This window comes from Candoia aspera, chromosome 7 (genome assembly GCF_035149785.1).
Source record: "Candoia aspera isolate rCanAsp1 chromosome 7, rCanAsp1.hap2, whole genome shotgun sequence".
Taxonomy (NCBI): Eukaryota; Metazoa; Chordata; class Lepidosauria; order Squamata; family Boidae; genus Candoia; species Candoia aspera.
Genome location: NC_086159.1, coordinates 2,416,294 through 2,443,831, shown reverse-complemented (window position 1 = coordinate 2,443,831; position 27,538 = coordinate 2,416,294). Strand labels below are relative to the sequence as shown.

The following is a 27,538-nucleotide window of genomic DNA, read 5'->3' as shown; positions in this document are numbered from 1 at the left end:
CGTAGAGACTACATTCTTCTTCCGTTTACATCAGTTGTGAGCAATAAGCTTTTTTTGCTGACTTGAAAATATACACTCAGCCTAACAAAAGTTAAGGAAGTTATTGCTGCGTGAACAAGCCTGTGCTGAAAATGGGCTAGGAAAGAATGTTTTAATATATACAGCATGTGACATTGGAAAAATGAAAACTTTAGCAGAGTTTTCACCATTGTTTTATAAACGAGCATATCGTACGTGAAAAGAAGATAAGCACACCCAGAGGATGGAAAGTTGGTGTATATTTCAGTGTTTGTAACGAATTATTAAACTGATGCAGCTGAGATTAATTTCTTTTTGCCCAGATTTCCTTTTGCCCGCTCTTAAGGGATGCTTATTTTCTGCCAGAAGAACCAGATGCCAAGGGACCATCCTATTGTTTTGAAGGATGTATCTGCTCTTAGCTCTACACTTAAATATGGATGGGCAAGGTTAACAGAATTTAGGCTAATTTTCCCCCCAATCTGGTGCCTTCCATATGTGTTGGACATCCAAGTCTCATAATTACCATCTAGCATGGCTTTTGATTATGCTTGCTGGAAATAATGCAACATGATGCCCAACTTATTGAAAGGCACCAGCTGGGGAAGAGTTATTTATTGACGCATCCTGTACTGAACTTACTACTCAGGTGGCCTGGTGGATTGGTTTGGTGTAACCCTGAAAATCCGTCACCATCTAAAAGGCACATCCTGGGTTCCACGGTGAGGACAGATGTTCTCCCACTCCAGCTGGGATGGGCTGATCAAGAGCAAGGAAATCCTTAGCAGGTCTCTTGCTCAACTTTTGCCCAAGCTATTCCATTGACCAAATCAGCCGCACCACATTAGAGATCCATGATTCAGATACGAGGAAAAAAGCATACAGTAAAATAAATGAGCTCGCTGTCTTCCTCCAAGTTGATCTGAAAATCAGGAAAAGGCACTCTGGGAAAGGATGTTGACGTGGATTTAATTTGACCCACAGAGGACCAGTCTTGAGTCCAACCCACGTGAGCTATAGAAAGCATGACTTACCAGCTCAGACAACCTGATACTACGCAGATGATTTGGATTCCAAGTCCAATCATCCCCAGACTGCTTTGCCATTGGCAAAGGAATTGTGAGAGATGTTGCCTGTGACAGCTAGATTTATCCCCAAGTGACAGTGACTGGCAGCCCCGCTCAAGAGTTTTTCCATGTTTGGACAATGTTCATTGTTTGTTAGTTTTATATCCCACCTTTTGTTTAGGAGCTCAAGGTGGCACACGCAGTGCACTTTCCACCCATTTTCCCCCACGACAACCCTGCAAAGTAGGCTGGGCTGAGAGAGAGTGACCGGCCCGAAGTCACCTTGTCCAGCACCTTCTTTGCTACACCGCAATGGCTGTCAGTGTGAGGAACTGAACCTGGAACCTTCGTTTGCAGAGTTGGTGCATTGTCCTGAGCTGAATTTTTTCACCACAACAGTTGAAATAAGACTTTTCTTGCAGACATACGGATGAAGCCTGATCAAGCCTTTATTCTCAGTTTACTTCTGATCATGACTACTCCATCATCATAAAGTATCTGAAGATATACAATTTAATAGGAAACCCATTTGGGAGTCTGTACTGTGACTTCCTACTCACTCTCATATATTGTTATAGAACAACTGAACTTTATAAGCAAGCAGGCAAAACTTGTATATCTAATTATTAGTACCTGGTGTTTCCTTCAAAAAAAGTCCATCTCTTAAAATACACAGACTGATCTTACGGAGAAAATAGATATTTTCTGTCCTTTCCTCTATATTATTTTGTCACGCACCAGTAATTTCATGCTATCCATGCAGATCTTGAGATGCTTGTTCTGAAATCATTTAATAGGCATTAATTTGGCAAGGTGGTTTAGGGGTACATTGGCTGAAGCCTAATAGTTGTTTGTCTGTTAGAAAAAAATTGAAGTGCTTTACAGTGCCTGGCATTTTAGGATGTCTGGATCCTGCAATGAATGAGTGGGTCGGACTGCTTCCTTCAAAACATCTTCTAGCTCTGAAATTCTATTATTTCAGAGGAGAAAGAAGAAGGCCCAGCGGTAATCACGTTTGCAGAGGTTGATGGAAACTGATGTTCCCTCTGGCTAGACATTCCATCTCCAAACATCTGTAATATTTTATCTCTGTGGGTAAAGACGGTGATGACAGCCAACTGGCAGAAGGAAGCGTCAAGCGCATACAGGGAGTCCTTGACTTAGGACCACAACAGGGACTGGAAAATTTGTCATTAGGCAGCGGGGTCAATGAGCGAGGCATCACATGACCACACCCAATTTTACGACCTTTTTTGCTGCAGTCATTAAGTGTATCGCCACAGCCATTAAGTGAATCACACAGTCGTTAAGTGAACCAGGCTTCCCCCATTGATTTTGCTTGTTGGAAGCCAGCTGGGAGGGTCACAAAGAGCAATCATGTGACCCCGGGACACCGCAGCGGTCGTAAATACATGCCGGCTGCCAGCGCCTGAGTTGCGATCCTCTAGCACTTGAAGGAGAAACTCAGCATGGTGGACAGCGAGGCGTGCCTCAGGGGGATTTCTCAGGCCTAGATGAGTAAAAGAACAATGCAAGTTGGAAGTACAGTTAACTCTTGCAGTTGTCATGAGAGCAACAGATCTCATTTGCATTTTCTCACTTAGAGACGCACATCAGAAGACAACTGTCATCCTCTTTCTGCAGTGGTGGGCCTCTCCCCCTTTGCATTTAATCATGGCACAAGCATATCCTGGAACCTTTTTTCTGCTGGGTTACCATGACATGCCCGTCATCTCACCCCCAGCGTGTGAATGAGAAGGTGGAAAATGCAAGTTCAGTCAGTTCAGGAAAATCTGCAGTCGGTTGATTTGGACTCGGAGTTGCAGGTGCGAGGACGGCCGCGGTGCCCTTCTTGAGCGGTTAGCTAGCCGTCTTCAAGGGGAATTTAGGGGGAGATGTTTGTGTGTCCAAGGCGTCTTTCCTCCCTTCTTCCAACGCCATACATGGGCAGCCTCAAAGGGTGTGAGTTTGTTACCCCTTACTTTAACACATCAGGGGACAAACAATGACTGGGAACAGGGGCAATCCAGCCAGAGAAGCCCTGGCACTGGAGACAGTGACTTTAGTTAGTTAGTTAGTTGTATTAAATTTAGGCCCTGCCCAAGTCCGAGATGACTAAGGGCAGCTCATCATTTAAAACAATACAAAACACATTATTAAGTATACAAGATCAGCGTCTGTCTGAACAACATACTATGTACAGTATTATGATCATTACAGGTATGAATTTTGAGATTGCACTATATTGCTAACTCTGTTGCCTGTATGTACAGGCCGTCCTCGCTTAGCCACTACCTTGTTTGGCTGCTGTTTGCAGTTATGACGGTGATGAAAAAGTCACTTTGCAACCAGTCCTTGCATTTATGACCTTCACAGGTCTGTAAAGCAGTGTTTCTCAATCACAGTAACTTTAAGATGTATGGACTTCAAGTCCATATATCTTAAAGTTGCTGAGATTGAGAAATACTGCTGTAAAGCCAAGGAAAGCTGAAGTCAGATCATAAGCACAGTCATGGTTTCACTTAGTGACCACTTCACTTAACAGTTGCTGGTCCTGATTGTGGTCACTAAACAAGGACTACCTGTATATTTTTTCTCCTGTTCATTAGTTGGATTGAGTTTTAAAAACACCCACAATAGAATGTTTGGGACTGCAGTGCCAACTTCATGCATATTTGGAGGACTCCCTCCCCCCAAATCCTCCACTCCCAGTCACTGGAGTCAGGTGGCATATAAATTTAATAAATTGGTGTTGTTTGTTGTTGTTGTTGTGTTCTTTTGTATTTCTTCCCAAGTACATCCAGCAAAATTTAAATGTTTATGCAATCCCACCCCCCCATGCTTGACCTTCCCTGGATGATGTGCACTGAGGACAGTTCAAATCCCAGTAAAAAAAGAGTTAAGAGTTTTACTCCCAGACTATGCGTAGGCAACAAGCGTATGAATGTGGCGCATAACTGGTTCTACTGCTTGGTGTGAGCCAAGAAGGAAATTTGAGCCTATAATTAGCAGTCTGTCTGAAGGAAACAGCTGGAAGACATATGAAACAGCTGGCTCGTTGGTCTAGGGGTATGATTCTCGCTTAGGGTGCGAGAGGTCCCGGGTTCAAATCCCGGACGAGCCCAATTTTTTTCTCCAGGAAGCAGAGAGACAGAGACAAATACAGATTAAAATTCAATATGCATTTCTTGGTACGCATGCTGGCTGGGGAATTCTGGGAGTTGAAGTCCACACATCTGAAAGTGCTGGCTGGGGAATTCTGGGAGTTGCAGTCTGTTGGCAGAGTGCTAGAAAGCATTTGGCCCAGGAGAGATCAGAAAAGTCACATATCTATAAAAATAATTTTATTTACAGAAAACAAACATATTTAAAGGCTGTTTGCTGAGAGGAGAGATTTCTCTCAGCTGCATACTCTCTGCAAGCCTACACAGAAGGGAAACTGAAACTAAAACAAGTCCAGGCAAGTTCCTCCCTTAGGCAATGCAACCATTAACACGTGAAAAGGGGACAATTAAATTCAACCTCTTCACCCGCCAAAATGATTAGTTACCATAGTAACCTTAATCTGTAGTAGAAAACATATTAACAAAGTCCACACATCTGAAAGTGCTGGCTGGGGAATTCTGGGAGTTGAAGTCCACACATCTTCAAGGTTGAGAAACATTCATCTAGATTACTTAGGGATGCAATTCCCCCTCAGAGTTCTGAAGGTCATAATTTCAAGGCAAACCGGTGCCCTGTTGTTGCAAGCTTGTGCATATTAGTGGAACACAACTCCTGGCAATATCTGAAGTGCCTACAGCTTAACTGAGTCAAGTCTCCTTCAAGCTGAGCTTGAGTGCAGGAGATGACAGGGAGATATCCAGACGTCTTCAGGGCCACCATACAGAAGTGGTTGGCTAGCGCCTTCTTCCAGGATATTTTTTGGCTTCCCCATCTAGCCAAAAAAGCTATAGCCCTAGAATTTCCTTTTGGTCTCCCATCCAACTGCAACCCGTTATGACCCTCTTTAGTTTTTGGAGATCAGCTTGCTGTGGCCACCTAGCTGGCTCAGGATGCAATATTAGTTGAATGTTTTAGCTCTGATCTGGGAGGCTTCCTTCCGTGGACCAGCTCCGCTCTGGATCCCACGCAGGACAAACAGGACCATGTTGCACGAAGAATTGATGGAGCCATGGTTGACGTCAGGGCTCAGAACAAGGACAAAGTAATATCAGAGCATTTTAACCTCCCAGGACACCCTATGGCGGACCTCAAAGTGACCGTTTTGGGAAAAGGAGACTTTGATAACCCCACTGAGCGAGAAATGGCTGACCTCCCCCGATCGAATGGTTTCTGGCCATCTCAGGAGGTCTCAGCGAGCACAAAGGATTCTGAACACACCACAGTCCTTTAGCTGAGAGAGGACTTGCCGTCTGCCTCACGTGGAGCCTGCCTCTGCTTAGCCCACCTGCCTTCCCCTCCCATTCCCCCACCCCAGCTGAAATCCTGCATCAGTCTAGCCAGTCCATGCATCTGATGAAATTATAATTATGGTTTAGTCCAAAAAGGTGCTCCCAGACTCCTGAATTTTCACCACCGTATGCTAACACAGCTCTCATCTTACCATGTTGTTTTGAGAGAGGATCTTGAACCAGTGGGTTTTGATTGCCAGGTTGCAGCCCTCAAGATTCCCAGGAGACAAGTCGTGACAACGTGGGGCTGAACTCAGCTTGGAGCTGTGGCTACGACTGGTTACCGTGTCTCCTCCTTTCGCTCACAGGAGGACCATCCAGCAGTAAATATCTGATGAACGTCTGGTAGAATTCACATTCTGGCAAAGCATTTAAATACGCAGGTAGTTATACTTCTAAAACTGGACATCATCATCATCACCATCATCCTGCTTGCCCAGTGGACACTCAAGAGTGCGGTGTAGCGGTGCTCACGCCGGATTAAGACCGGGAGCATGGGTTCAAGTCTGCCATCCCTGTGTGCGCACCCATGTTTCTCTGACATTGAAACAAAGATGCTGTCCTTTGTGGTTGTTATGTTCTCCCCCCCAAGTCCATTAATCTTCATAAGCACAATAAAGGCTCAAATGCTTGCTGAAGCCAGCATGCTCATTCTGAAAGAACTGTAGCACACTGCTACAAAAAGGTTTGGTCTAGTGGTTAAAGCTCCAGGCTAGAAAGCAGGAGGCTGTGAATTCTACAGGTAGTCCTCGCTTAACAACCATTTGTTTAGTGACGGTTCGAACTTACGATGGTGCTGGAAAAAACGACTTATGACCGGTCCTCACACTTACAACCATTGCAGTGTCCCCACGTGGTCAAAGCTCTGCCACTTTTTAACGTGCATGTTGTGTGGGCATAAAAAGAGGCTGAATTTTGATTGAGTGGGTACAACATCCATTTTGATTGTTTTGATCCCCTCCCCAAGATGCCCCTGCAGATAGGCTTTCCCCAGGAGTGTGTACGGGAGCAGCAGGGATGCTGGCGAATGTAGCCCTCTCTCCCTAAATCTTATTCTCACAGCAGCAGCCCTGTGAGGGAGGCTGGGTGAGGGAGGGTGACTCGGTGAGTTTTCCTTGCAAAGGGGGGACTTGAACTTGGGTGTTCCCGGTGCCAGTCCAAGGCCTTAATCCCCACTGCACGTTGGGTCTTGCCTTCCCATGTACTACGGGTTAAGGTACAAAAGATAATTTAAAAAATTAAAAACAACCAAACGTAGCATGTGGTCCAGATAGAGATTCTGGGTTTGTCGCTGACCTGTTGCTGTGTCAGCCCACAAACCAGCATCTGGTTCATTAGCAGAACATCCCCTGCAAGGGGGAGTTTTGCCCCGCAGGGCAACAAAACGGGCACTGGATTTGCCTACAGCTGACCCAGATCACCGTTCTGGAAGCCGGGCCAGGCCCATGCTCTTGGCAGCTGCCGGCGTCACAGTATGCGCATGCAGGAGGCGAGTAACATGGGACCTTCCACTTTTCCAAACTTGGCAGGGATGCTTCTTGACAAGAAAAGAACATCTGGAAAGCCCCCTCAGCGGCTGGCTTGTTGGTCTAGGGGTATGATTCTTGCTTAGGGTGTGAGAGGTCCCGGGTTCAAATCCCTGATGAGCCCCGTGATGCCTTTTTCCTTCAGAGGATTTGCCAGGTGGGCTCCTGCTGACTTCCCAAAGTGGACGTTGGTTCCCAAGGCTGTGTGTCCCTGCAGGAAATGCTTCAGCCCCTGAAGTCTGCGGCTTTGGTGGAGAAAGGGCTGGCCGACATCTGAATTCTCCTCCCCAAACCCATTCAGCCGTTGGAGTATTGCTTCTCCCCTCCCAAGATGAGCGCAGCCCTCCGGCTTTCAGCCACCCCCGGACGGGCTGGGAGAGAGCAGAGCTCGCGGTGGACAGTTCAGCGGGGCGGCATCGGACATGCAATTCCGTTCCTGGAAACCCACTTCCCAAGTTTCCTGGAAGGGCCCCTCTCTGTGATTCTGGAGGAAAGGGAAGGCCCGTGGGGCTCTCTCCTGCAGGACCCCTCCCCAATCCCTTGCCTCCGGAGGTGTCTGACTACAGCTCTCATCGTCCCCAGCCAACTCTGGGACTACGGAAGTGACCCTGGAACTTCTATCTCAGATTGATCTTGGGAGGAGCAGCTCCACCGGGTTGCCAGTCTGATAAGTCAGTTTAACTGAGTTTATACAAGTGTCACCCCGCATGGCCAATGATGGAAAGCTAAGCAGGATTGGACCTGCTTTGTATTTGGATAGACCACCACCAGGAAATCCCAGGGAAGTTGGAAAAAATGCCAGAAGAGGGCAGTGATGAGCTACTTCTGCCCCTGAAAACCACCAAGACCTGCGACTGCCCATTAAGTCACCAGGAAGAAGTGGCTTGGATGGAAATTCAGCCAGCCCCCCTGGCTGCTGACTTTCGTTATTAAAGCTGAACTATTTCAGAAAGCCTCTGGGATCTGAAGGGAGGCCACCGGTGTTTTAGATTCTGTGTGTGGTTAGAGTGGTTCTGCTGGCATTCCTGGTGGATTTAACTGGGCTCTGGAAGTTTTGCTCTATTGCCATTTTGCATGGTGGCACTGTAAATGGCCAGAAGTCTTTTTGGTTGCGCTAGATGCAAATGCCACAAGGAAATAAATAACCATGAGACGTGGCGATGGATGACTTTCAAAGGGACTGGAGAAATTCGCAGAGGACAGGTCTATCAAGGACAACCAGGCTTGGGGATTCAAGGTCTCTTTTGAGGGAGATGGGCGGTGACAAAATTTGAAATATAAATAAATAAATAAATAAATAAATAAGGTCGTCTTCAGGATGCGTGCCGCTTTCCTCCAGACCCAAGTGCAGGGCAAGTATGGGGGAAGAAGAAAATGCCTCCATCTCTTGCTTGGAAGCCCTCCAGACGCTTCTGGTTGGCCACCAGAGAAACCAAAGGTTGGACTGGGATGAGCCTCAGCCAGGCCCAGCTGCTCTGACGAATTGTCTACCACAGGATAAAGCAATGGCCCCTAACTTGGATAGCTGCAGAAGGGGGTGGACACATTATGGAGCACACATCCATCAACAGCTATTAGCCCTGAAGACCCCATATCACCCCTGGGTGGGAAAGCCTCCCTCAAATGCTAGTCTTCCGTTCTTAGGTAAGGGTCTCTCCCCGGCGGTTGTATCATGAAGGGTCCCGCGGCTTCTTTCCCTTCTAGGCTATGGCTGGCACTGCCAATGTCCACTCACGCCTGGCACCAGAGGAAGTGGTGGTGGGGATGAGCAGAGGAAAGCCGCGTAGGGATCCAGGGCTGAGAGGGGGATGAAGGGCAACCTGACTACCCCAATCCCCCTTCTACCTCCTCTCTCTCAACCCCCCCCCCCCGGTCTGGGTAATCCCACGGGGGAGGCGGTGTGGTGGCCACCGACTCAACCCTTCCTGCTCTGGCCCTTTATGGCTGAGGCGGAATCTTTTCTTGCCTTCCGGACCTTCTGCACACCTTGGCCAGCAATGCTACAAGACTGATGAACAGTGGAAATGCGGGCTGGGTTAGCACAACAGACGGAGCCCCCAAATAACCAACCACATCATAGTCCAGCGTGATTAGTTGACCATTCATTGCATCTTACAAACCCAGAAACTGGGGATGTGATCAAGGTTATATTAATCCTCACGGTGTGGGACAGGTCGTAACTCCACGGGGCCATGCTCCTACCACGCGCTTAAGCCAGTCGGCCACTGATCTGATTAGGTCTCCCTGACAGTGGCCTGGTGGCGCCCGCTCACATTAACTCTGTCAAAAGTTTCCAGTCTGAGAGTTCCTGTATTTTTCACTGTTTCATTGCTTAGGTTAAATGCCCAGTTTCAGGAATGGGCACACTCACATCGTCTACCCAGTAGGCAGACCAGCCCAAGAACCAGCTCCACAGGAAGGCTAAAATAACTTTTATTGAGATGGGCTGTAAGAACAGAATCTTGCAGGTCTAATTGTGCCGCCCCCCCCTTCCTCCGCCTTACGCTCCAGTGAATCAGGCTGGCCTCTGCCTGAGCCCCTTCAAATGTTACCTTGTGGTTCTGGAGCAGTGTTCAACCTCAGCAACTTTAAGATGAGTGGACTTCCATCTCCCAGAATTCCTGGTGTGCCAGCTGGGGAATTCTGGGAGTTGAAGGCCACACAAAAGTTGCCAAGGTTGGGAAACCCTAAGCTAGAGAGAGAGAACGGCACCAGTCACATCCACAGGCAATGCGTTCAGCAGGGTATCGTGTGTGAGTCCAGGTGTGCCTCCACGTGTTCTCGGCAATCCGTGCCCTATCACGTGATGCCACCAGAGGGCACCCTTCTTCTGCATTTAAGGATTGCACCCAGGGAACTTCAGTTCTGACTGAGCGGGTGAGCTTAATTTAAACTTGTCGGTGATTGTCTGTCTGCTTAAGGCTAAATTTAACTCTCAGTTGGCTAGTTGACTGGGTCAACTGATACCTTCTTGGTGTTCCCACAATTTTTAACCCCTTCCCTGACCCAGCTAAGTGTGTTAGAGCATGTGTGGCGGTTTACAAGCAGAATGTTTTGCATGGAAGGATAAATTGATATGCAGAATAAACAGATATGCGGCACGGTTATGCAGTACTGCTGCTCTACTGGCACCCTTCAGACGGCGGGACCACCGCTTGCATGGATTCTGTGATACCGGATTCATACACGATAAAAGCATCCCTACTCTCATCCTCAGTCTGCAGGAGCCCACAGGAGTTCTTGAAATCCTCCCTTTCAGCTCAAGTTTTTCAGCCCATTAGATCAGGGTTTCTCAACCTGGGCCATTTGAAGATGTGTGGACTGCAACTCCCAGAATTCCCCAGCCAGCCATGAGGCTCTAACTCCCTTTCTTCCCAAGAGGCAAAGCTATGAGCAACCTCACAGGTCATGCAAACTTCAAGTCAACTTTCAGGCCACGTTTACCGAAAGGGGTCTGTGGGGTCTCTTAACCGAGTCCCCAAATAGCATTCACACAACACACTTCACCTGGTAACCGATGCCATTGCCTGGTTTTGCACCCATAAAAACCGAAGCCAGGTTAACACTAACCAGGTTAGCATCTTGAAGGCACACAGGTCCTGGGTCTTAACTTTCTTGGTTAAGGGTGGGGCAGGGAGGCAGCCCCCTATTAGCTAATGGGCTGAAAAAGTTGAGCTGAAATGGAAGACGGAAATGTTTTGGTAAGTCACACAGAGCACAAGCCCACATTTCAGGAGAAGGAAGAACTGGAGGAAAAGATTGGCAGCCGACCCGTTGGAGGCCGAGCCTTCCCAGGCGAAATCCTCCGTCTTCCCCGCTGGCGGTTCACTTGTCCCGCTGGCTTCCCCGGCCCGGCCCGGCCCAGATGCGGACCTCACCCGCGCCTCGTCGGACGTCAGGGAGGCACCCTCGGACCCTTCCACGAACGCCCCGCGTGTCTCGGAAAACGCGCCAGCCCTCCGGGGTCCCGCCACCTCGGACACCCAGGCCCCGGTCCCCAAAGGCCGCCCCGCTCCTCCGCGGGCCGTGCGGCCCCGGGGGGGTCGGGTCCCCGCGTTCCAGGGGCCCGCGGCGGTCGCCCCCCGCGGCCCCGTTCCCGCCCGCGGAGAGCGCCCGCCCGCCCCGCGCTTCGCCCGCCGCCTTTCCGCGGGGCGCGGGGCCTTCGCTGCGCGGGGCCGGCAGGACGCCCCCGGGCAGGCAGCGCTCCCGCTCGGGGCGCCGCCGTGCTGCCGGGCCGCTCGTGGCCGCTCCGGCCGGGCTTCCGAGCCTCCCGCCCCGGGGCGCCCCAGCCCGCAGCTCGGCCCCGCCCCGCCCGGGCAGACGTGGGTGCCGCCCCCCCGGTGCGCCCCGCCTCTCCCCGCGCCGGGCTCCCGCGTCGCAGAGGCCCGGCCGCGCGCGCCCCCGGCCGCCGGCCCCTTCCCCGCGCCGCCTCCCGGCCGGGCTGCACGGTCCGGCTGGCCGGGCGGGCGCCCCCCGGGTCGACGCGGGCCGCCCTACCCGCGCCGCCCGCGCCCTCTGGCCGACCGGCGAGTCCCTCGCGCCGGGGTTGGGGCCGCCGCCGCCGCCCCCCGCCTGCGCCCGCATCCCGGGGGCCCCGGGGATCCGCGGGGCCCGGGGGGCGGGCGCGCGCCCAACTCCGCCCCCGGCGCGGCCGGGCTGCTGGGCTGGCGGCCGGCGCGGTCCCTGCCCCGGGCGAGCGGGCGGCCCGCCTTCCCGGTCGCTCGCCGCGCGCGCTCCGGCGAAGGCTTCGCGGCGCCTCCGCGGCTGCCTGTGCGGCGCACGACCTTCGCGGCCGGGCTGAGTGACGCGCAGCACAAGCCGCGGAGGATGCGCGCAGCGCTCTATGAGGTCGGCCGCGCGCTCCGCAAAAGCCGCGCGGGGGCTTCTCCCCCCGGCCCCTCCTTCAGGCGTCCGGCTCCTCCTTTCCGTTTCGCCCCCGCCGTTCGGTTCTCGCCTGCCGGCGCCGGCAGCTTGCCCGTGGCTTCTCGGGTTTCCTGCTCCGGAGGCGTCCGCTGCTGTTTGTTTTCTCGTGGGCTTTGCGTCTCCCCGCACCCTGCCCCCCCCCCGCCTCTATTTTGTCTCTCATCCCTCCTCCTCCTCCAATAACCCTGGGTAAGGTTGGAGCACCCAGGTGCAATTGCCCATTGCCTGTGGGTTTTCCAGCCTTACAATTTCCTTGGTTTCTGCCCTGCCTTTCCTCCAGAACCCCAAGGCAGTGTACAGAGCAGGCCTTCCTCCCAGTGTTTTCACAACAACAACCCTGTGGGGTTGGTTGAACAGAGCGACTGGCTCAAAGTCACCCAGTAAGCTTCCACGGCCAAGGATGGACTTGAACCCAGGTCCCCAGTCCCATCCAGCACTTTCATGGCACACACCTCCACTCTGGCTGTCCTGGACCGTTATGACCATTGTTGGAAATCGAAGAACGCAACCAAGTTTTCTCCTTTGCCCTTCTGCTTTTTCTGGGCTGGCTGTGGTTCTGTTGCTGGGTAGGACAGGACAGGACAGGACAGGACAGCTTTATTGTCATTCCACTATACACCAAGTGCATAACAAAATGAAATTCCTTTGCAGTTGGCTCTCAAACACACTCAAACAAAAATAAAAATACCATAATCACTATAAAAATACATTCCTTACACATGTCACATTCCACTTAAAAAACTTATTGAATATTCAGGAGTCTAATAGCCCAGGGGACAAAGCTGTTACCCAATCCGGCTGTTCTACATCAGCTGCAGCACAACCTTTTCCCAGAGAGTAACAAAGAACATCAGGCCGTGATGAGGACGGGAGGAGTCACCGACGATCTTTTGAGCTCTGGACAGACAGCGCACATACGCTGCATCCTGGATGAGGGGCAGTCAGATCCCAGTTATCCTCTCAATTGCCCTCCCCACCCTCTGCACCGACTTCCTGGCTGAGGCACTGCAGCCTCCAAACCAGATGGAAATACAACTGGTCAATACACTCTCTGTAGTGCCTCCATAGAAAGTAAGGAGGATGGGAGGTGGGAGATGTGCTTTCCTCATCCCGCGCAAAAAATACAGACGTTGCTGTGGAGTGTGGCTAAGCTGGTTCTTCCTAAAGTCAATAACCATCTCCTTGGTTTTTCCACATTTAGAGCCGAGCTGTTTATATCACACCGATCCACCAAACGCTTCACCTCCTCCCTGTCAGCCTGCTCATCGTCATCCCTGATAAGACCCACCACGGTTGCATCATCTGCATATTTCACAGCGGGATTGGTGGTAAACCTGGCACAACAGTCATGGGTCATCCGGGTGAACAACAGTGGGCTCAGGACACAGCGCTGGGGGGAGCCGGTGCTCAGAGAAAGAGATTATTTCCAACTTGCACCGACTGAGACCTCTCAGTAAGGAGGTCAAGTCGCCAATTACACAAGGGAGTGCTGAAGCCCAGAGAACCCAGTTTGTCCGCCAGATGCTGGGGAACCATCGTGCTGAATGCTGGGCTGAAATCAACAAACAGCGTTCACACACAGCTGTTCTTCTCCTCTAGATGTACCAAGCTCGAATGAAGAACAGGAGATTGCATCTCCGCAGAGCGGTTCCGTCGATAAGCAAACCGAACTGGATCAAACGATGGAGGGAGTCTGGAAACAATAGAGTCCTTCACCAGCCTCTCAAAATGTTTCATCGCAATGGGAGAGAGCCAGAGAGACCTTGGCCAAGGGATGCTGTGGTCCGTCGCCGGGGCAACACGGAACCTGGAACCCCAGCATCTCAGGAGAGGCAGATGTCGCTGGAAAAACTTCCCAATGTGGCTGGGAGGCTGGGCTGAGAGGTGGCCAGCAGGGTGGATGGAGATGTCAAGGGAGCCCTTGGAAGACCTGGCCCGGGAGCTGTGAGGCAGCAGATGGAGCAGCCTCTGGAGAGTAAGCCCTGTGGCGGCGGGTGGGTGTGATGAAAAAGAGGGGCAACATGTTTCTGTCTAAGAGTGAGCATTCACTTTTGCTTTATACAGATCAGCTCTTGGGTCGGGGTTGAGTAGGATTTACTGCTGTAGATGACCCCAAGGCCTTTGCTTCATGGGCCACATCCTATCAAGCCCCCTCATTGGGCAGGTTCAAGGAGGCCAGACCTGCTGAGATTTCAGAAAGGTCTCTTGAATGCTAACGCCAAAGTCCTTTTCATTTAGAGAGGCCAAAGCTTGGATGTGGGGCCGATGCACCTTGAAATGTGCTCCCCCACTCTTGGGCCTCATCCAGTGCTGGAGGAGACAGGCTTTCGTTATGCCCAACAGTCCTGTGAAGGAGGGACTTCTGGCCAGCGCTGTTGTCCCTTTGGTGCGTGCTTGACTGAGACAATGGGGAAGTTGTCCTCTTTCCACCCGTCAGAGGAGGCGGTGTTCCTGGGCAGCCGGTCACTAGAAATGCCAGTGCTCCTTGGAGATGAAAGACAGAACTTGGCACAAATGGTCACAAAAAAGCCACATTAGAGGGCTGCTAAGGAAGCTGGTGCAGGGATGGACCCGCATAGTTCTCGAGTAGGAAGCCCCAAGGCTGTGGGCAGACTGGGAGGTTGGACCAACATCCCAGCAGAAGGCAAGGGCAAAGTATCAGAGTCGAAAGAGAACTTCAAGGTCCTGTGGTCCTACCCCTGGCCAAGGGCAGAATCCACTGCAGCATCTCTGATGGATGACCATCCGAAGTCTGAAGACTCCAGTGAAGGAGAAGTTCATGCTTCATGGGGCAGCCCGTTCCACTGGCTGATAACTCATGCAGCCAGGAAGGACCTCACGAGGTCTGCTGGAACCTGTTTCCTTCTAGTTTTAACTCCTGCCTTTGAGATAATAGAAAGCTGCCCTGAATTATTGTAGGATCAGTAGCATGCAAACTAAATCATAGGAACTTTGTTTCCTTCCCTCACTCCCTTCCGCTTCTTCCTTGTCTCCCTCCCTCCCTTCCTCCCTGTTCCATCTCTCCTTCCTTCCTTCCTTCCTTCCTTCCTTCCTTCCTTCCTTCCTTCCTTCCTTCCTTCCTTCCTACCTACCTACCTACGCAGAATAATTCTTGTCCAGTGATTCAATTAATTAACATTTTTAAACTGCCCAATAGCCAAAATACTCTGGGTGGTTTACCATAAAACTCACTAAAAATAAATGCAGTTTGAATTCAAAACCTATCCAATAAAATCAAAATGCAAAGTAAAGCACCATATAAACCAGTCAGTTGCAGGGCGGTCATTCAGAAACAAAATCAGTATGAACTAAAATGCCATTCAAAAGCCTGGGACAACAGAAAAGCCTCCACCTGGCCCTGAAGTGACATTAGTGTGGGCACCAGTTGAGCCTCTCTGGGGAGGGAATGCCATCAGTGGGGTACCCTACAGAAAAAGCCCTCCCTTTGGGAAAGCCCTGGTACAGAAGTCTTTTCCCCAAAGAGCAGCCTGGATGCTCAGCAGGAGATAGTCTGGGGTGATCTCCCAAAATGCCTTGCGTAAATCAGCTGTGAAAGACCCCAAGTGTTGGGCCAGGCCCCCAGGGGTTGTGAACTGGCCTGCAGAACGTCCCACCACTTGAGGGGGGCTGCCATGTGGATACTTGGGTGATATCCAGACACTCAACTCAACAGCAGCCCAGCTCAGGGACTTCGGGACGCTGCGATCCATGAGCCACTGCCGTCTGTCCTCTCCTCCAGTTCCTTCCCACTGCTGGGATCTGATGTGGGAGAAGGTGCCTTGCATCCCCCTCCCTTGATTGGCAGTTCCAGCCCCCAGTCATCCCCATATTGTTCCCATTCTGTGGGCTGGTATGTGGAGGTAGCCTCATTCTGTTCCAGAGGCTGGAAGGGTTTGGTCTGCAGCAAGCTGGCCTGCTCAAGGCTGGCCATGGCGCCCTCAGCCCCAAGCTATGTATTACTGCTGATGTCAACTCTTTGCTTTATGTCAGGGGAAGTGGAGTCTCCCAACAAGGAGATGAATGAAGAGGAGGAAGAAGAGGGAGATGAGGAGGCGGAGGAGGAGGAGGAAGAAGAACCTAGGAAAGAACCTGACCAAGAGTTGGACCACAACCTCCAAGCGCAGGTGCTGCAGCTTCTAGATGAGCTGGAGAAAACTCGGCAGATGCTCCTCGAGCAGGAAGAAGATGCGATGAAGTTGCAAGGTAAGATTCTACAAGGTCACAGAGGCTGACAAACTTGGCTCTGTAGCCACTTCCTTTCAGCTCTGGATTTTTGGCCTGGTCCGTTGTCCTCTCACCGCGTTGGGTGACATCCTAGGTTGGCCGAGAGATGATGGCGTTGTCCTCCAATGCATGTGAGGACCATCAGTGGAGGGAAACTACTGGGATGCCAGGGAGAAACCTTGGTAAGGTTACGGCTCAGTGGATTACATGAACCCAGAAAAGGGGTCACGTCTGCAGCATATGCTGGCTGGGGAATTTTGGGAGTTGAAGTCCACACTTCTTAAAGTTGCCAAGGTTGAGAAACACTGGGCTGGTGGGATGGAGGAGGGGTGCGGGTGAAGCTGGAGGACACGCACATGCTGCACCAAGAGAGCTCCTTCCTGCTTCATCCTGGCCCATTTTCTGCTCCACCAACCGCTTAGGCTATTTTTGGACACCAGTTTTTCAGAGGGGTGTATATACGGGGCTGGTGCAATGACTGAATTGGTATTTTGTAAAGCACCAGTCAGGCATTGTACGGACAGTTGCCTCTGTGGAAGCCAGGCGACCAATCTCTCCTGCAGCCCGAGCTGAAATGGCCAGGGAGCTCAGTGCCCAGGACCAGAGGGGATAGGGCATGCCACAAAGCAAGAATGGCCAATAGGAACTGGGCAAATGCCAGCCCTTGCAGGTATCATCACCACCATCAATGACATGGCATAGATAAGTAATTCTACATGGCCAAGACTTGTGTTGGGAGAAGAGGAAAACCCTCCTTCAAGACCAGAACAGCTGAAGGTGAATGCAAGTGGTCTTCTCAGTGGGCTGGAAGGAGATGAAGTCTGCATCATGAAGACACATCCTTTAAAAACAGCGGGGCATCCTTGTGTTCTGGTACAGGACCTGAGGAAGAACTCAGAGCCTTCTTCAGTTTGTGGAAGGGGTTGGACCCATTAGGTGGTCTCCAAGCTCCCTTTTAGCTGCATGTGTTCTACAAAGTGTCCATCTGGTGGTCTGTGGCAGCAGGAGCTTGTGCTTGGCTCTTTGCTCCCACCTCCTGAGATGTGCTTTTTTGTTTAGCTTCAGCCTCCCTTCCCTCTCTCTGTAACCGAATCTCCCCCAGCAGGTTCCGAAACAGGCCTGATGATAGCCCATCCCTGGAGTCCATTTCACAGTGGCCCTCGGACCGTTGCTACTCCATAATCAAGCAACCCACCGACCAGAAGGGCAGCTGTGTCTCCTTCTGCTCGGTTGAAATTGTAGGTGTTGCTAGTGACTACACCAACCAGGAGAGGATGGAGGAGGTGGATGAGGAGAATGAACAAGACCTGCCACCATCAGCTGAAGATGGAGGAGGGAAAGGTGGAGATGGTCCAGACCCAGGTATTTATTTATTTATGACCCCTTGGTCATGCCCCTCACCTTGCAAAGTGTGATGGAATGTGTCCCTGAAAGGAGGGGGGTGATGTGGTGGATTTCGGAGCTGCCCCTGGTTCTCAGGAAGGAGGAGAATGGGCATTCCAATGGGCATTCCAGTGGGGCATTCCAAGGAGATAAGAGGACTCGCAGTCTGGAGAGCCTTGGCAGGGAGACAGAGTCAGAGTAGCCCTGCCCTAGACTCTCCCGGGCTATTTCCCCTTTGGCTAGTTAGGGTAGCTTTAGTCTGGCAAGATTCTGTCTGGCCGGTGAGAGCAAATAAAGAACAGGAGTTTGGAATTCACTGACTCCTCGTGGTTCTTGGGTTGGTCGCGACACAAAGTGAATCTACAAGGATGGCCACATCACAGACCAGCTTCTTTTAACCCACCCAAAGCAATAATCAGCACGCACTTTTTAGATGCTTATTATCACAGGAGGTTGCCAATTGTCCCAGATTTCCCATCTCGCAGAAAACAAGGTTTCCCCTACACCCCCCCACCAGTGTACAGGTACTCCTCACTTAATGACCATTTGTTTAGTGATGATTCAGACTTACAACGGTGCTGAAAAAAACAACTTACAACCGGTGCTCACACTTGTGACCATCACAGCATCCCCGCAGACACATGTTCACAATTTGGACGCTTGGCAACCAGTTCGCATTTATGACCATTGCAGTGTCCCAGGGTCACGTGATCACCATTTTCTACCTTCCCTGATGGCTTCTGGCAACCAAAATCAATGAGGAAACCACATGATTCACTTAACGACTAGGTGGTTCGCTTAACAGCTGTGGTGATTCACTTCATGACCAACACAAAAAAGGTCGTAAAATCGGGTCAGATTTGCTTAATGATTGCTTTGCTTAGCAACCGAAATGCCAGTCCCAATTGTGGGCGTTCAGCGAGGACTCCCTGTACACCTTTGGCCACTGTTGTCTGGAAGCTCACGCGGCAGAGCCTGCTTCACCAGCCCAGAGGAGGCAGCCAGACAAGGGACAGGCCAGCCCCATGTAGGACCAGCGTGGCGGGCATCCCATTTGCACCAGTCAGCCGGTTAGCTGAGGAGGGCTGGTGATGGGCCCTCCATGATGGTTCCTCTTTTTCTTGCCCCGGCAGCGTGGGCAAGCGTAGGACACCCTGCACAAGAGGGAGAGCGAGTTCCGGCACAGCCAGGTGGAGTGGGAACAGCTTCAGGAGGAACTCTGGCTGTGCAAGGAGGAGACCGAGTGGCTGAACGGCAGCATCAAGAGTGACCTGACTGTGGGAGCTACGAGGCAGTGGAGATACAAAGCCAGGGTCATGTTCTTTTTTGGAACAGTGCCCGTGTCTGCCATCCTACCTGGGGGTGCCAGAGCCTCACGATGGCTACTGAAGCTTTTCTTGAGGCACGCACGTGGCCAGTTTGGAAGGACTTGCCCATTGATCCCAAGCCCTTGCCAACTTTCCCAAGAGAATTTTGCAGGCTCGGCTGTCCCTGTTCTCTGCTGAGCTCTGCGGCCCTTAAGCGGGTTTGAAACTGGCCAGAGGTGGCTCTGCAGACGTGCCCCAGGCGACTAGCGTGGTTAATGAATCCCATGAACCGGTCGCATTATTTGAATTGACACTATTCGAAGTGATATTTCTATGGAAGATGATTCCAGCTTGATGGAAATAGGCAAGGAAAAATTTTAAACATAAATTATATTAATGAAATGTTACAGTAAAGAATAAAAAGTACTTAAATTTGAATTTATGGTTAACAAAAGTCACAGAGTAGTTATAGAAAGCAAAATAAAAACAAAAAGTTCTACCATAGACTCAGGCATTCCTAACAAAGATTAGCAGCACTAAAACCCCCAGCAGCAACGAGGCACGCTCGAGCCTCACGCTAACTGAATTTTGGGTCACGTTAAATACGACCTGGTATCAATTTGCAGTTCACGCTAAATCGAATATTGCATTGTTTGACCTCGCACTAATTGCAACCTCAATTAGTGTGATTGTACTATGTTTATTATAAGGTTACCGTAACAGAATCTTGCAAGCCTGAATACGCTTCCCCCCTCAGGTTTCTTTTATCCATCGGTTGCCTTGGTTGCGGCTCTTCCTCCTGTCCCTCAGGGTTATCCCTTCTTCCCATTGCACCCCTTTAGCCACAGTGCTTTTGCTGCTCCCCTGATGCTGGATAATGAGTAGCTGGGTTCACCGGACACACACAATACCCTAAATCCAGGTTAATGACATGTGATGGCTGTGTTGACCTAATGTGTGACGCCCCGACAAATGGTCTGTCCTGGGCTTAATGTGATGGCCTGGTTCACACAAAGAGCTTGGACAAAGGCAGGGGTCCCAAAGTCTACCCAATATCCTTTCGAGGTAGGCTGGCCTGTTGTGTGAACACAGCCTGTGTGCACACGTGGGTCAGGATTTCTGATTCCCAGATGCTTAATGCAAAGGTAAGCTTCCAGTCCTAAACTGTTACGGTTTAAGTTAAGAAAGTTTGAAATAAGCAGGAATGGAAGATCCGGGAGTATTATCTCTTTGACCCCAAATGGATTTTACGTACCTAAGATAGATCCCATCCTGGAGCTGGAGGTACGGCATAGCCAAAGACCGACTTGGGTGATCTCCCATTTCAGGATGGGAGACGTGCCCCCTCAGGTGGGGGTGGGGGTGGGGGTAGCACCACCTGCTTGTTGTCATTGGCACGATGACGTCACATCGTGTGTGATATCACGGCTAGTGCCAGACACAGAGGGGGCGGGAAGGCCGGGTGCAGGGTGGCATCGCTGACACCAGTCCGCTGTCCCCTTCCCTGCAGGTCCCCGCCAGAGGGATGAAGCCTCTCACCCTGTTTGTCGTCTTAGCAGGGGGCTTAATCTTGTACCCCTGCCTGAAGAGGTTGTCCTAACAGTCAGAAATCACGCTGAGACGAGGAGTAGGTCTCTAGTGTTTATTGTTGTTGTTTATTCGTTTAGTCGCTTCCGACTCTTCGTGACCTCATGGACCAGCCCACGCCAGAGCTTCCTGTCGGTCGTCAACACCCCCAGCTACCCCAGGGACGGGTCCGTCACCTCTAGAATATCATCCATCCACCTTGCCCTTGGTCGGCCCCTCTTCCTTTTGCCCTCCACTCCCCCTAGCGTCAGCATCTTCTCCAGGGTGTCCTGTCTTCTCATTATGTGGCCAAAGTATTTCAGTTTTGCCTTTAATATCGTTCCCTCAAGTGAGCAGTCTGGCTTGATTTCCTGGAGGATGGACTGGTTGGATCTTCTTGCAGTCCAAGGCACTCTCAGAATTTTCCTCCAACACCACAGTTCCAAAGCATCGATCTTCCTTCGCTCAGCCTTCCTTATGGTCCAGCTCTCGCAGCCGTATGTTACTACAGGGAACACCATTGTTTTAACTATGCGGGCCTTTGTTGTCAGTGTGATGTCTCTGCTCTTAACTATTTTATTGAGATTTGTCATTGCTCTTCTCCCAAGGATTAAGCGTCTTCTGATTTCCTGACTGCAGTCAGCATCTGCAGTAATCTTTGCACCTAGGAATACAAAGTCTTTCACTGCTTCTACATTTTCTCCCTCTATTTGCCAGTTATCAATCAAGCTGGTTGCCATAATCTTGGTTTTTTTGAGGTTTAGCTGCAAACCAGCTTTTGCACTTTCTTCTTTCACCTTCATCATAAGGCTCCTCAGTTCCTCTTCACTTTCAGCCATCAAAGTGGTATCATCTGCATATCTGAGATTGTTAATGTTTCTTCCAGCGATTTTAACTCCAGCCTTGGACTCCTCAAGCCCAGCATGTCGCATGATGTGTTCTGCGTACAAGTTGAATAGGTAGGGTGAGAGTATAAAGCCCTGCCGTACTCCTTTCCCAATCTTAAACCAGTCCGTTGTTCCGTGGTCTGTTCTTACTGTTGCTACTTGGTCGTTATACAGATTCTTCAGGAGGCAGACAAGATGACTTGGTATCCCCATACCACTAAGAACTTGCCACAATTTGTTATGGTCCACACAGTCAAAGGCTTTAGAATAGTCAATAAAACAGAAATAGATGTTTTTCTGAAACTCCCTGGCTTTTTCCATTATCCAGCGGATATTGGCAATTTGGTCCCTAGTTCCTTTGCCTTTTCTAAACCCAGCTGGCACATCTGGCAATTCTCGCTCCGTGAATTGCTGAAGTCTACCTTGCAGGATCTTGAGCATTATCTTCCTGGCATGTGAAATGAGTGCCACTGTTCGATAGTTTGAATATTCTTTAGTGTTTCCCTTTTTTGGTATGGGGATATAAGTTTATTTTTTCCAGTCTGATGGCCATTCTTGTGTTTTCCAAATTTGCTGGCATATAGCATGCATTACCTTGACAGCATCATCTTGCAAGATTTTGAACAGTTCAGCTGGGATGCCGTCATCTCCTGCTGCCTTGTTGTTAGCAATGCTTCTTAAGGCCCACTCAACCTCACTCTTCAGGATGTCTGGCTCTAGCTCACTGACCACACCGTCAAAGCTATCCCCGATATTGTTATCCTTCCTATACAGGTCTTCTGTATATTCTTGCCACCTTTTCTTGATCTCTTCTTCTGTTAGGTCCTTGCCATCTTTGTTTTTGATCATACCCATTTTTGCCTGGAATTTACCTCCAATGTTTCTAATTTTCTGGAAGAGGTCTCTTGTCCTTCCTATTCTATTGTCTTCTTCCACTTCCACGCATTGCTTGTTTAAAAACAATTCCTTATCTCTTCTGGCTAACCTCTGGAATTTTGCATTTAATTGGGCATATCTCCCCCTATCACTGTTGCCTTTTGCTTTCCTTCTTTCTTGGGCTACTTCTAGTGTCTCAGCAGACAGCCATTTTGCCTTCTTGGTTTTCTCTTTCTTTGGGATGTATTTTGTTGCTGCCTCCTGAACAATGCTGCCAACTTCTGTCCAGAGTTCTTCCGGGACCCTATCTACTAAGTCCAGTCCCTTAAATCTATTCTTCACCTCCACTGCATATTCCTTAGGAATATTAGTGAGCTCATATCTAACTGATCTGTGGGTCTTCCCTAAGCTCTTTAGTCTGATCCTAAATTGTGCAAGAAGAAGTTCGTGATTGGAACTACAGTCAGCTCCAGGCCTTGTTTTTACCGACTGTATAGATGTCCGCCACCTTTGGCTGCAAAGGATGTAGTCAATCTGGTTTCGGTGTTGTCCATCTGGTGAAGTCCATGTATAAAGCCGTCTCTTAGGTTGTTGGAAGAGAGTGTTTGTTATGCAGAGTGAGTTGTCTTGGCAAAACTCTATCAGCCTATGTCCTGCTTCGTTTTGTTCTCCCAGGCCATGCTTACCTGTAATTCGAGGTGTCATTTGACTGCCCACCTTAGCATTCCAGTCTCCTGTGATGAAAATAACGTCTCTTTTAGGCGTGTTATCCAGTAGGTGCTGCAGATCCTCATAGAACTGCTCTACTTCAGCTTCTTCAGCATCTGTGGTTGGGGCGTATATTTGGATCACTGTGATGTTAGATGGCTTGCCCTGAATTCGAATTGAGATCATTCTGTCATTTTTTTTGGATTGTATCCAAGCACTGCTTTAGCCACTTTACTGTTAATTATGAAGGCTACTCCATTTCTTCTGTGGTCCTCTTGTCCGCAGTAGTAGATCTGGTGGTCATTTGATGTGAAGTGGCCCATTCCAGTCCATTTCAGTTCACTGACGCCCAGAATGTCTATCTTTAATCTGGACATCTCACCAATAACCACATCCAATTTGCCCTGGCTCATAGATCTTACATTCCAGGTTCCAATGGTGTGTTGATCCTTAGAACGTCGGATTCACCGTTCACCACCAGCACCGTCGGCCGCTAGCCGTCCTTTCGGCTTTGAGCTAGCTGCGTCATCACGTCTGGGGCTAGTTGAGCTCATCCTCGGTTCCTCCCCAGTAGCATTTTGACCACCTTCCGACCTGGGAGTCTCATCTTCCGATGGTATATCGACATATCTCTGGTTGTACTGATCCATTGAGTTTTCACGGCAAGAATACTGGGGTGGGTTGCCATTACCTTCCCCAGGGATCGCATTTAGTCTGACCTCTCTGTCATGACCTTCCCGTCTTGGGTGGCTCTTCACGGTTTAGCTCATGGCATCACTGAGGTGCTCAAGCTCCAGCACCATGACAAGGTAACGATCCTTTGCTGAAGCTAGTGCTTTATTGCTGCTACATAAAACAGAATCCTAACAAACTGAAGAAGCATGGGAAAACCCAGACAGATAAACCCCGAACGTCAAGGCGGGTCTGATCTGTGTCTCTTCGAATGGCTGCTTAATTCCTCAGTACTACGCATGCGTTTTCCCCCCTGGATAGAAGCCCCCTCCTGCTCGCCATCAGTACTCATGACAGAGGTTCAGTGGCAGTGCATAGCTGGCCTGAGGACCCTCCTGGCCTCCTTGTGGACAGGACCACGCTTGCCACGGGCCCTGTCCGCCATCCCAACTGGATGAAAACTGAGCAACAACAACGCCCCCCCCCCCGACTACTCAGAGGAGCCTCTGGATCCAGCCCCGTGATTCCTGGGAAGGACCAGCTCATCTCCTCAGCCAGGGCAGGCCCTTAGCCACCCATCCCCCCTTGCCCTCTTTGAATCCCCCCCAAGCAAACAAAATAAAAACTGAGGATGAAAACCAGACAAACTTGCATGGCTGGACAAAATGCCCACTCCTTGGAGAGCAATTGGCAAAGTTGGTCCTTGACTGTATTGAGCCAAGTTGGCCCCTGTGCTTCTGGGGGCAAGGGGGCCAAGGCTGGGATCTGCCTGGAGGCCCTTTTGGAGCGGAAATGGCAGTTCCTGGGGGAGAACTGTGCTAGGGCAGGGTAGCACACAACCAGGAGGAATCCAGTGGCACCTTTCCTGACTCACACATTTTAGTCAAAAGGCATCCGCTTTTGCGAACTTTTTGTGAACTTTCATCAGAAGTATGTTCCATGCATCTGGAGAAGCAAGCTGGAGCTGGAGTGGGCCACTGACAAACCAATACAACAACAAGTGTTGACCTGAAAAGATGTGACCAGGCTTCTGATTTTCTGCAAGTATGTAGTGATACGTATTTTGTTGTCGTTTATTATCCGTCTAGCGCAGCACTTCCCAAACCTGGGCAAATTACTGTACCCAAAATTGGGTAGAAGTGGTTTTTCTTTGGGTAACGATACATGAACCATTTAAACTGACTTGAAGTGTTTTACCTACATTGGGTGAAAAGGACTTTCTGATAAGCAGTTTTGGGTCAGGAAGGAAAAGCTTTGGGAAGCCCTGGTCCAGCGACTTTATGCATCTGATGAAATGAGCTACAGCTCACAAAAGCTGATGCCTTTGATTAAAATTCGTTAGTAAGGGCACTACCAGACTCCTTCTGATTTTCGGACAAAACATTGTCTACAGAATGAAAATGAGAAAAATAAAGCTTATTCTAGGTCCCTCTTGCCTTTGATGGCCAGTTCAATGTTCCCCCTTTGCTAAACTCCACCGTTTCTTGTTTTTCCCCTTGAAGGTCACCCTAAGCTCCAGTTTGTCAATCTGGATCCATCAAGAGCATTTATTTCAGTTAGTGACCAAATCATTTGTGTTGTCATAAGGCTGCACGCATCTGATCTCCAATGACGTTACGTGCTTAAAAAAAAAATCACAGCTAATCAGACAAAAGTGCAAGAGGCTGCCCTGGGGCCCGCTGGGAGTAAATGAAGCCAGTTTAAATTCGGAAACACTTTTCCCCATCAAACACTGGAAAGGGGATGTGGCTGCTGACAGGGTGGAAAAGGTTAATGAAAAAAAGAAAACAGGTTTTGAAGCTGTTTCGTCACTGACACCCTGAAGCACAAACTACAGCCAAGTTTTAGCCTAGGGTGTGGTGTGCTTGGTTCTGGATCAGGGTACTTTGAGAAATCAGAAAATGTGGTTAATTGAATAAACCATGATTAAGCAATCCAGGATTAAGCATGAAGCGTGAGCACAGTTTAATATTGAGGTAGCTGACCTGTATATTGTTCCCTCCTATTCCAGAAATTGCTCACTCACTGTGACTTGGTCAAATGGGTAATAATAATAATAATAATAATAATAATAATAATAATAATAATTGTTCGTTTGTCTATTAAATTTATATGCTGCCTGATTCCCAGTGAGTCTGGGTAACTTGGTGACTGAAACAGCGCCTGTCTTCCTTGAGACAACACTTTGCCAAGTGAATCTGCCAACTTTAAGAGGGGTGGACTTCAACTCCCAGAATTCCCCAGCCAGCACTTTAAGAGGTGTGGACATGGCTGGCTGGGGAATTCTTAGAGTTGAAGTCCACCTGTCAGATTCCTCCAATCAAAGTGTGCACAGAACCCCTTATCAGAGCATCTTCCATCACGTCCTTATCAATGCCTTAGACTCTGTCGCCGGATGGGAGGGGGTGTGAAGTTGGAGTGTGAATTGCATTATTATGGCTACAGATTTATGATGGGTCACATCAAGGCCAGTCAGTAGAGATACCCCGCAACACCACCTGGATGGGAAGGGGGGTGAGATACTTTCGTGGGAAAGGGAGGCAGACAAGGGAATGTAGTTTTAAATGTATGTTTTAGCGGGAATTCTCCATTTGCAGCTTTGCTTCTGTCTTAGTCATTTCGCTTCATTAAACAGTTAAAGGAATCTGGACTCCTGACTGTTATTGTGTGAATGCTCAAATGGTCTAGTGCTGACACCACCCCTCTTAAAGTTGTCAAGGTTGAACAGCTCTGCCCTAGAGATTAAAACTCCCCCACCTTGAGAGGTGCATGGATTATGGGCTAGGTGACAGGCCTTTTCTCTGGTGGCCCCCATGCTTTGTCCCATCCCTCCTTTCATTTTGCAAGCTTGCAGAACCCGTAATATTCCAGCATGCCTGGAGTTGATGACGGTGGCCCATTGCTGCTCATTTTTCTCATGTGTGATTTATTTATAAAAGATGCGTCAGTCCTCCTCCACCCAGGTGGGTGTGGAGGGGTGGTTCTGGCTGCATGGTTGCCGGTCCATCTTCACCGAGAGGGGCTTAATCCAACACTGATGTCAAATCACAAGGAGTTTTCTTAGATGATCCTGATGTATCTACCATGCTAGACCAGCACACTTGGCAGCTGTAGGGGCAGTTAATATAGATAATCAATCAAATACCCTTGTTAAAGTCCCCTCACCCCTCACTTCATCATGCTTGCCATCTTTTATCTTTATTTTTTATGTTTAATTAATTTTATCGTAACTTCTTTGTTTGATTGTGGTGAGCCATCCAGATGCTCTGGATGGCTCACCACATCCAGGTGGAGAATTGGGGGGCATACAGATTTAATGAATTATTATTGTTACTGATTATTATTATGATCTAGGCTTCAGTGAGGTTTTCCTCTGATGTATTGCGCTGGTGATCACTCATAGCCAAGTAAGATTGTCTTCCAGGATTAAAATCTTAACGGTGGATCCGTAAGTGGCTGTAAAGGCCAATTTTGGATCCACACAACCTCCCACAGTGAGGGCATAAATTTCCAGGTGGAAGATGGTCACGATGAGGATTTGCTTGACGTGCCTTCCTCTTGGCTCGCTTCTCTCTTTCGCCCTGTGCTCGTGCTTCTTCAGAGTCCGTAGCGCCTTTAATAAGGGCTGATCTCCAGTTTAAACGCACATGAGTTAGGCTTTCCCAGTTCTCAGTGCTGATATTAAACTTTCTTAGATTAGTTTTGAGAACGTCTTTGAATCTCTTTTGCTGTCCACTAATATTCCGTTTTCCGTTCTTAACTTGGGAGTAAAGTAGCTGCTTTGGAAAGCGGTGATCAGGCATTTGAACAACGTGGCCAGTCCAGCGAAGTTGATGTTGGATGATCACTGTCTCAACAAAGGTGGTCTTCGCTTCTTCCAATACGCTAACGTTAGTCCGCCTCTCTTCCCAAGTAATTTGCAGAAGT

The 27,538-nt window shown here is 49.7% G+C and overlaps 1 non-coding gene across 1 annotated transcript; it reads left to right on the top strand.

Annotated features, from left to right (window-relative positions):
- Nucleotides 1–4,137: 4,137 nt before the first annotated feature.
- On the top strand, nt 4,138–4,209 carry TRNAP-AGG (transfer RNA proline (anticodon AGG)). Its single transcript has one exon. It is a non-coding gene; the product is annotated as a tRNA-Pro (tRNA).
- The last annotated feature ends 23,329 nt before the right edge of the window (nt 4,210–27,538 follow it).